General features: G+C 42.7%; 1 protein-coding gene across 1 annotated transcript in view; it reads right to left on the reverse strand.

The window, feature by feature from the left end:
* Positions 1–7,390, reverse strand: part of LOC143801161 (vomeronasal type-2 receptor 26-like) — a 51,134-nt gene extending 43,744 nt beyond the window's left edge. The window contains exon 1 of the mRNA XM_077281230.1: positions 7,266–7,390. The gene's annotated coding sequence lies outside the window, so the exon portion shown is untranslated. The remainder of the gene's footprint in view (positions 1–7,265) is intronic.
* Between the last annotated feature and the right edge of the window lie 1,481 nt (positions 7,391–8,871).

Raw genomic sequence — 8,871 nt, forward strand, 5'->3', positions numbered from 1 at the left:
GGCAATATATTTTTAGAAATTTATATATAATGTTGCTATACTTAAAGTAGTATCCCTATAGGAAGAAAGAAAGGACTAGCAATATGGGTGGACGTAAAATGTCTCTTTAAAAGAACCACATGGCAGTCTTATATCCAATTAAAGGGTATAGACAAAAAAAGCAACAAAATATATATATATATAACAATACCCTCACATCATGAAATAAACATAGCTTTGGTAACAGTAGTGATGGGTTTCATAGTGACCCAAGGGTGGAAATAGTATCCACTCCTGTGCAAGAAAAAAAAAAATAATAATTATGAAGCAATCTAAAAAGTGGTCACTAGATGGCAGTGCAATACCCGCGATCAGAAAAGGGTTAAGTGCATGAGGCAATGGCCAAATCAATGAAATACTAAGAAAAAAGCGATCACAAAGCCATGAAATATTTACCTGAAAATGAGAGGAGAAGGTGGCAATAAAAGGTGGGAAAGCGGGTCACCTCCTGTGCAGGTGTATTTCATTGATTTGGCCATTGCCTCATGCACTTAACCCTTTTCTGATCGCGGGTATTGCACTGCCATCTAGTGACCACTTTTTAGATTGCTTCATAATTATTATTATTTTTTTTCTTGCACAGGAGTGGATACTATTTCCACCCTTGGGTCACTATGAAACCCATCACTACTGTTACCAAAGCTATGTTTATTTCATGATGTCAGGGTATTGTTATATATATATTTTGTTGCTTTTTTTGTCTATACCCTTTAATTGGATATAAGACTGCCATGTGGTTCTTTTAAAGAGACGTTTTACGTCCACCCATATTGCTAGTCCTTTCTTTCTTCCTATAGGGATACTACTTTAAGTATAGCAACATTATATATAAATTTCTAAAAATATATTGCCATCTGGGTCATTGGGTCACTCCCTGGTTCTGTTTGGAGGTCCTACTTTTCCATCATCCTGTCTTTTAAAGATTTGTAATTTTAAAATAATATGTCAATAAAGATTATTTTACTTTTATTGACCTATGTGTCACTTCATACCTTGTTAGGTAATCTATGTCAGCATGCAACATGCAGTACAGACCTAAAGTTTGGACACACCTTCTCATTTAAAGATTTTTCTGTATTTTCATGACTATGAAAATTGTACATTCACACTGAAGGAATCAAAACTATGAATGAACACATGTGGAATTATAGACTTAACAAAAAAGTGTGAAACAGCTGAAATTATGTCTTATATTCTAGGTTCTTCACAGTAGCCACCTTTTGCTTTGATGACTGCTTTGCACACTCTTGGCATTCTCTTGATGAGCTTCAAGAGGTAGTCACCGGGAATGGTCTTCCAACAATCTTGAAGGAGTTCCCAGAGATGCTTAGCACTTGATGGCCCTTTTGCCTTCACTCTGCGGTCCAGCTCACCCCAAACCATCTCGGTTGGGTTCAGGTCTGGTGACTGTGGAGGCCAGGTCATCTGGCATAGCACCCCATCATTCTCCTTCTTGGTCAAATAGCCCTTACACAGCCTGGAGGTGTGTTTGGGGTCATTTTCCTGTTGAAAAATAAATGATGGTCCAACTAAACGCAAACCGGATGGAATAGCATGCCGCTGCAAGATGCTGTGGTAGCCATGCTGGTTCAGTATGCCTTCAATTTTGAATAAATCCCCAACAGTGTCACCAGCAAAGCCCCCCCACACCATCACACCTCCTCCTCCATGCTTCACGGTGGGAACCAGGCATGTAGAGTCCATCCGTTCACCTTTTCTGCATCGCACAAAGACACGGTGGTTGGAACCAAAGATCTCAAATTTGGACTCATCAGACCAAAGCACAGATTTCCACTGGTCTAATGTCCATTCCTTGTGTTCTTTAGCGCAAACAAGTCTCTTCTGCTTGTTGCCTGTCCTTAGCAGTGGTTTCCTAGCAGCTATTTTACCATGAAGGCCTGCTGCACAAAGTCTCCTCTTACCAGTTGTTGTAGAGATGTGTCTGCTGCTAGAACTCTGTGTGGCATTGACCTGGTCTCTAATCTGAGCTGCTGTTAACCTGCGATTTCTGAGGCTGGTGACTCGGATAAACTTATCCTCAGAAGCAGAGGTGACTCTTGGTCTTCCTTTCCTGGGGCGCTCCTCATGTGAGCCAGTTTCTTAGTAGTGCTTGGTGGTTTTTGCCACTGCACTTGGGGACACTTTCAAAGTTTTCCCAATTTTTCGGACTGACTGACCTTCATTTCTTAAAGTAATGATGGCCACTCGTTTTTCTTTACTTAGCTGCTTTTTTCTTGCCATAATACAAATTCTAACAGTCTATTCAGTAGGACTATCAGCTGTGTATCCACCAGACTTCTGCATAACACAACTGATGGTCCCAACCCCATTTATAAGGCAAGAAATCCCACTTATTAAAGGGAACCTGTCACCCCCAAAATCGATGGTGAGGTAAGCTCACCATCATCAGGGGATTATCTCCAGCATTCTGTAATGCATTCTGTAATGCTGTAGATAAGCCGCCAATGTTACCTGAAAGAGGAGAAAAAGAGGTTATAATGTACTCACCCAGGGGCGGTCCCGCTGCGGTCCGTGGTGAAATGGGTGTCTGAGGTCCGCTCCGGCGCCTCCCATCTTCATTTCATGACGTCCTCTTCTGGTCTTCACGCCGCTGCTTTGGCGCAGGCGTACTCTGTCTGTCCTGTTGAGGGCAGAGCAAAGTACTGCAGTGCGCAGGCGCCGGGCCTCTCTGACCTTACCGGCGCCTGCAGTACTTTGCTCTGCCCTCAACAGGACAGACAGAGTACGCCTGCGCCAAAGCAGCGGCGTGAAGACCAGAAGAGGACGTCATGGAATGAAGATGGGAGGCGCTGTACCAGACCTGAGACGCCCATCGGAGCGGGACCGCCCCTGGGTGAGTATAATCTAACGTCTTTTTCTCCTCTTTCAGGTAACATTGGCGGCTTATCTACAGCATTACAGAATGCATTACAGAATGCTGTAGATAAGCCCCTGATGACGGTGAGCTTACCTCACCATCGATTTTGGGGGTGACAGGTTCGCTTTAAACCTGACAGGGCACACCTGTGAAGTGAAAACCATTCCCGGTGACTACCTCTGGAAGCTCATCAAGAGAATGCCAAGAGTGTGCAAAGCAGCCATCAAAGCAAAAGGTGGCTACTTTGAAGAACCTAGAAAATAAGACATAATTTCAGTTGTTTCACACTTTTTTGTTAAGTATATAAACAGGATTGTCTCCAATCCTGGCACTCGACATAAAAGGCATTTTGAAATGGACGTTGAATTTCACAATAGATAATACCCAAACAATGTCCTGGGTCCCAGAAACAATGGACAAGATATATCTACAAAATGTCAGAAATCACCCCGTTTGGCCTTTGACAATACATTTCACCCCTTTGATCTCCGAATTAATTAATGCATTTTGAGACCTTGGGGTATTTACAGAGTACTTATCCTCAAGTTCCGGAATTCTGTAACAGACCAGTTCTTTGTAACAAAAGGTCCCAAAATATCAGAAATTACTTAGTGAGAGCAGATGTGGGCTCGTCAAACGAGGAAGTAGAACAGAAGTTTTTCTCCACCGAACACCCCCCCCCCGTAACGGCACCTTCCCATGTTTGAATTGCTTACAGTGTTCAAACATCTCGAAGGGTGATTCGTTTACACATCCTCGTTCAGGGCGAAGGTATCCAGTTAACGGACACTTTACGTGTGATTCTACTTACATAGTTTACCTCATCAAGTGTCCATGCAGTCTCGGATATGTTGGTGAGACCATCCAACATATCCGAGATCGCATTTCTCAGCATAAGTCAACAATCAGATGTGGGCGTCCATTTCAACCATAATATTGCCCAATTAAAGTATCAAATTATAGATCATGTACCTGTCATTAGAAGAGGTGGAGATACGGTAAAAAGAAAAAAAGTGAAAGGAACGCGAGTCCTTTTGGATCCATACTCTTTAGACCCTGACGCCCTTAGGTTTAAATAGGGAGTAGGACATTTCTTATTGAAGATTGCATTTAACTACCATACCTTTTTCTTAGGTTTCAATTTTCCTTCAAATAATAGAGATGCAGTATATGTCTGGTTGTATTCACTATATTGTTGCTCATATATCTAAAATTGTCTTTATAGTTGGTTTATATATCACTTTTAATATAAAGTGTTAGTTGCATATAGAAGATGCAACTGCATATAGTACATTTTAATCCATATTTGTACTTTCTATGCATAATGATGGTCTCCCAGTACTTTCCTTCCTCTTATAACCCATATCTAACCTTCTTCCCGGCAGCACGCAGGCGCAGAAATAACATGAAGTTAATTTATCCTCACAAAGTCACGACCCATGCGCACCTTTGCCCTAGAACGATCGGCTGTTTCCGGCTCACCCAAGCGCAGATCTTGCTTCACCTGACGAGGTTTATCCTTACGTACGGGCACCATGCACATAAATGGACACGCACACTACATTAGCTTCACTTCTGAATGCAGACATATGCTGCTACCCGGATCTTCACGTGGTTAACGCCGCCCGGACAGACACCACCGGACACGCTGTCCCGGATTATTTCAGGTATTTACCTGTTATTGGACTTACTCAAGCTGCAGCATAATATAATAACATTTGCGACAGTGATACATTTTTCCTTATAGTGGGACCATGTGTCCTTTTCCTTGAGAAGACCCAATATATTAGTAAAGTACTGTTTTTCATTCCTTTGCACTATTTCTTTTGGCACTTTATCGATGATATGAATGATACGTCAGTGGTGATCTTCTTCCTTTGCTCAGGCTTCTTTCTCTTGTCTTAGGATGCCTTCTCTGTTATCTCTATGAACTGAAAAAATCTTCCTATGTCCATTTTATAACACGTTCTACTACAGTAAAGGGGACCGGAAGGTCTGATCAACTCTCTGTTATTCTCACAATATGATTTGTATTATGACAATACTTTCATTTTTTCTTGCAGGAACAGACATTACTTGAAAAAGGCATGTCAGCCGAAACGTTATAATATTGGTGTCTGTATCTACACTTTGTTTTTCATGAACTTACTATTTTCGAAATAACAAAAAAAATACTTGTTGCTTGAAGAACACTTTTGAGTGCCGGAGTTCATCTATTTTTGCAAATCTTCTTTGTCACGGATCCCTCCGTGCTGTCACTAATTTGTCACGTACCCGCTCTCAGCATGTGACTTGGGGTTGCACCTGTAAGGGGTTAATCTATCTCCCATCTCTCAGTCCAGTATTCAACCTCTGTCCTATGCTGTAATGGGAGCACACATCACACACCGACCCAGGCCACACACCCGCTCATACATGCTGCCACCACTCACCGAATACACGGGCGATGAGTCCCGGAAATATTACTACTACTGTCTGCCACTCATAAGGGTCACACACCTTAGGCTATGGATTCTTTAGAACATACGAGGTTCAACTTGTTAAAGTTTATGCTTTAATAGAAAAAGGTTCAGTGCTTACAGTTAAAAATATATAAAAATGTGGTAATAAAAAGACATACAACTTATGCAAAACAGTATAAAATAAACAGGAGAAAACTTACAGAAATAGCTAACTTGCAGTCTGCTTCCGCTTCCTAAGGGTAGGATGAATGTAGACTGGATCACATCAGCCAGGCTGCCCTTAATCAGTGAACAACTTTGAATGTATACAAGCCAAATTTATAGAGTCACCCTGGAGGTCAGATTTCTAGACCAGCCCCTCAAGTTGATATTCTGATTGCTTGTTTTTGATTGGACCACGGCCGCACCCCCAAGGAATATATTATTTTCTCTGAGATTCTTTGTGTAAAGCTTCCCACAGATAGTGTCAGGCTGTAATTGACATCTCACTTCCAAAGAGCTGAAGGTGTGAAGCGCTTCCTCTCCTTCCTGGTCCTAGCTAGGCCCCCTGGTGAGATTGGAGACTGAAGTTTGCTGTCTCATGTGTTATGATCCGGTGACTTTGGAGCCGCATGAACTTTCTCTGGAGTAGGTGGAAACTGTACTGACCGCAAAACCTGAACTAACACCGCAACTAGAAGTAGCCGTGGGGTGTGCCTAACAAACCCTAGACACCTCGACACAGCCGGAGGACTAAATACCCCTATAGATGGAAATGGGAATTCTATCTTGCCTCAGAGCAGAACCCCAAAGGATAGGCAGCCCCCCACAAATATTGACTGTGAGTAGGAGAGAAAAGACACATGCAGGCAGAAAACAGGATTCAGCAAAAGAGGCCACTCTAGCTAAATAGGGAAAGATAGGACAGAATACTAAGCGGTCAGTATTAAAACCCTTCCAAAAATATCCACAGCAGATAATACAAAAAGTTCCACAATCTAACTAAAGACATGGAATGTATATCTGCCACTCCAGAGAATCCAACAAGACTGAGAAAATACTGACACAATCTAAGCTGGACAAAAAAAACACTGAATAGCACAGAATTATTAAGCACACAGCATGTGTGCCACAGAAACAAAACCAGACACTTATCTTTGCTGATTTGGCAGAAGGAACCAAACCAGGACCAAAACCTCCCAACAACCATGGACAACTGGCAAGGACTAATGAATCCTGCACGCCTAAATACCCCAGTCAGAACTGCAATCAGCAGATACACCTGACCAGGACTGCAACTCAGGGGCAACTGCATTACCACCTACAACGACCGGAGGGAGCCCAAAAGCAGAATTCACAACACTCATGATAATACATATTGACACCTTGGTGAGACCTGCAGCCTTCAGGGCAGATGTTAAATTATTACTAGTCACACAATAAACCTATACATAGTTCGCTGCACACACATATATTTATACATATTTCACTACATTCTTCTACAGTGAAAACAGTTTCTGCTTCTGGTCCAACCACTGAGTATGAAATGAACCAAGTTCTGGACAGTAAGAAGGATATAGATGCTCCATTCCTGCTCAAGAAATATTATGAAAAGCATTGTGCTTCATCTATTACTGACTCACCTGGGAGGAGCTCTAATGGGGGGTAGTATTATGCATGTGCCTCAGCTCGGCAGGGCCTACTCACCTTCCCCTATGGCTGCTGTTCTCCTCTGTCCTGTTTCACAAGTGGCCTGTCGTACTCCAATGTGATCATCTTCCTAGGCTTCCCCCCTTTCTAAGTCACGGCTCTAAGCTCAGCTTAACCTCTCAACGGTTTACCGGCTGGAAATGGAGGACAACAACAAGGAATTCTCTGCAGGGTTTCCACAAGAATGTTCTTCTTACCTTTCCATGTCGCCATGTTATCCAACGTGGAAATATAACGAGCTGTTCATCTCCCACCAGTGATGGATTGAAGCCGCCGACATAAACCCGCAGGGGCAGGTATTTGTTAGGATGATCTGTTATGACGTCACTTTTTACCCAGTTCACAATCTCCAGATTTTCAGGGATTTCTCCTTTCTCATTAAAGCTGTAAACTTCATTATAATGATCATAGAATTTGATTTGATTTACAAAGGTTTTCAGCTGAAAAATAATAATAAAACACTTGACTACAAATTAGCAATGTCAAAAGTCTATAACTATTATTCTTCCAACAGAAATTAACCGAAAAGTTAAAATAAGCCAAACGGCAATAGATTGTAAGGCAGCCCAACAAGAGCCTCAGCTTTGCAGTACGGAGCCGTAGTCGCCGCATGAGAGAACCTCTGCTATATCTAATGGAGGCGGCTAGCCGTGCATCGTTTTCGGGCATATACGCCTACTGGAGGTGGACACTCAAAGTAGACTACGTCTGAGAATCCACCTCTAGCGTGGCTCCATTCTGCTGGATGAGGTGAGTGGTGCTGACCACGTAGCATCTGAAGACGACTGGCTGGATGTGTGCACAATTGGCAGGTGTCATGGACCCATTCTTCATAAATTATGGATCTGTTTATTTTATTTACAGGAAACCTCCTCTGCCATCAATTATAACTCCAGTCCAATAAGGACGACATTGCACAAAAACAATTTATTTCCATTGATTTACGGATGAGATGGACGGTCACTCGCATTGTACGCCAATTACATGAGTCCAAACTGAGCAGGAAGATGAGCGAGGCTCAGGCTTTACTCCTTTTCCTCTTTGTGATTATCTTTTTGGTAACCACATTAACTTTTCCATGACCAGTGATGGAAATAGCAGGTCGTGGGCGGGTGTCAGTTTCTGCTCCGTGACGTGCTACGTCCATCGGGACTTTCTAAACACACAGTCACAGTTCAGTGCAGACAGATGAGAGGCTCGGGAAGAGGTGCAGGAACCATGCCGCTGATCCCCGCACTGAGATCTCTGTGATCCGGCAGTCAATGATCGCACAGGAGATGCTGAAATATCAGCACTTGCCCGATCAGTGCAGCACCTCAGCGCTGCCAGTGGCCGAGTATCTGTTAGTAACTAGGAGCCTTGTCGGCGCCGACCCTGGCTACTAACGCCCTAAATGCTGCAATCGAGGAACATTCAGGAAGCAGCACCCCTGCAACATCATTGCGGGGCCCATCGTTGCCATGGTGATCCGGGGTCATCATAACGACCCCTGGGTCACCAAGCTACGGAACACTTCTGAGACCATGCTCAAAGCATGGTCTCAGAACCTTTCAGTATAAGGCTAGTACATTGCAACGTATTATACCTGCAATCAAAGTAAAAAAGTGAAAGTACCATCAAAAATTGTTAAATATGTAAACAAAAATCAAAATAATAATAATAATATTACACTAATAAATACGCATTTTTGTGTAGAAAAAATAAAATAAACACATATTTGGTATCGCAACGTCCGGAACAACTTGACCTATAAAAGTGTCATACCAGTTAACCACTTCAGTGAACGCCGTAAAAAAAACTAAA

This window comes from Ranitomeya variabilis, chromosome 1, assembly GCF_051348905.1.
Source record: "Ranitomeya variabilis isolate aRanVar5 chromosome 1, aRanVar5.hap1, whole genome shotgun sequence".
Classification (NCBI taxonomy): Eukaryota; Metazoa; Chordata; class Amphibia; order Anura; family Dendrobatidae; genus Ranitomeya; species Ranitomeya variabilis.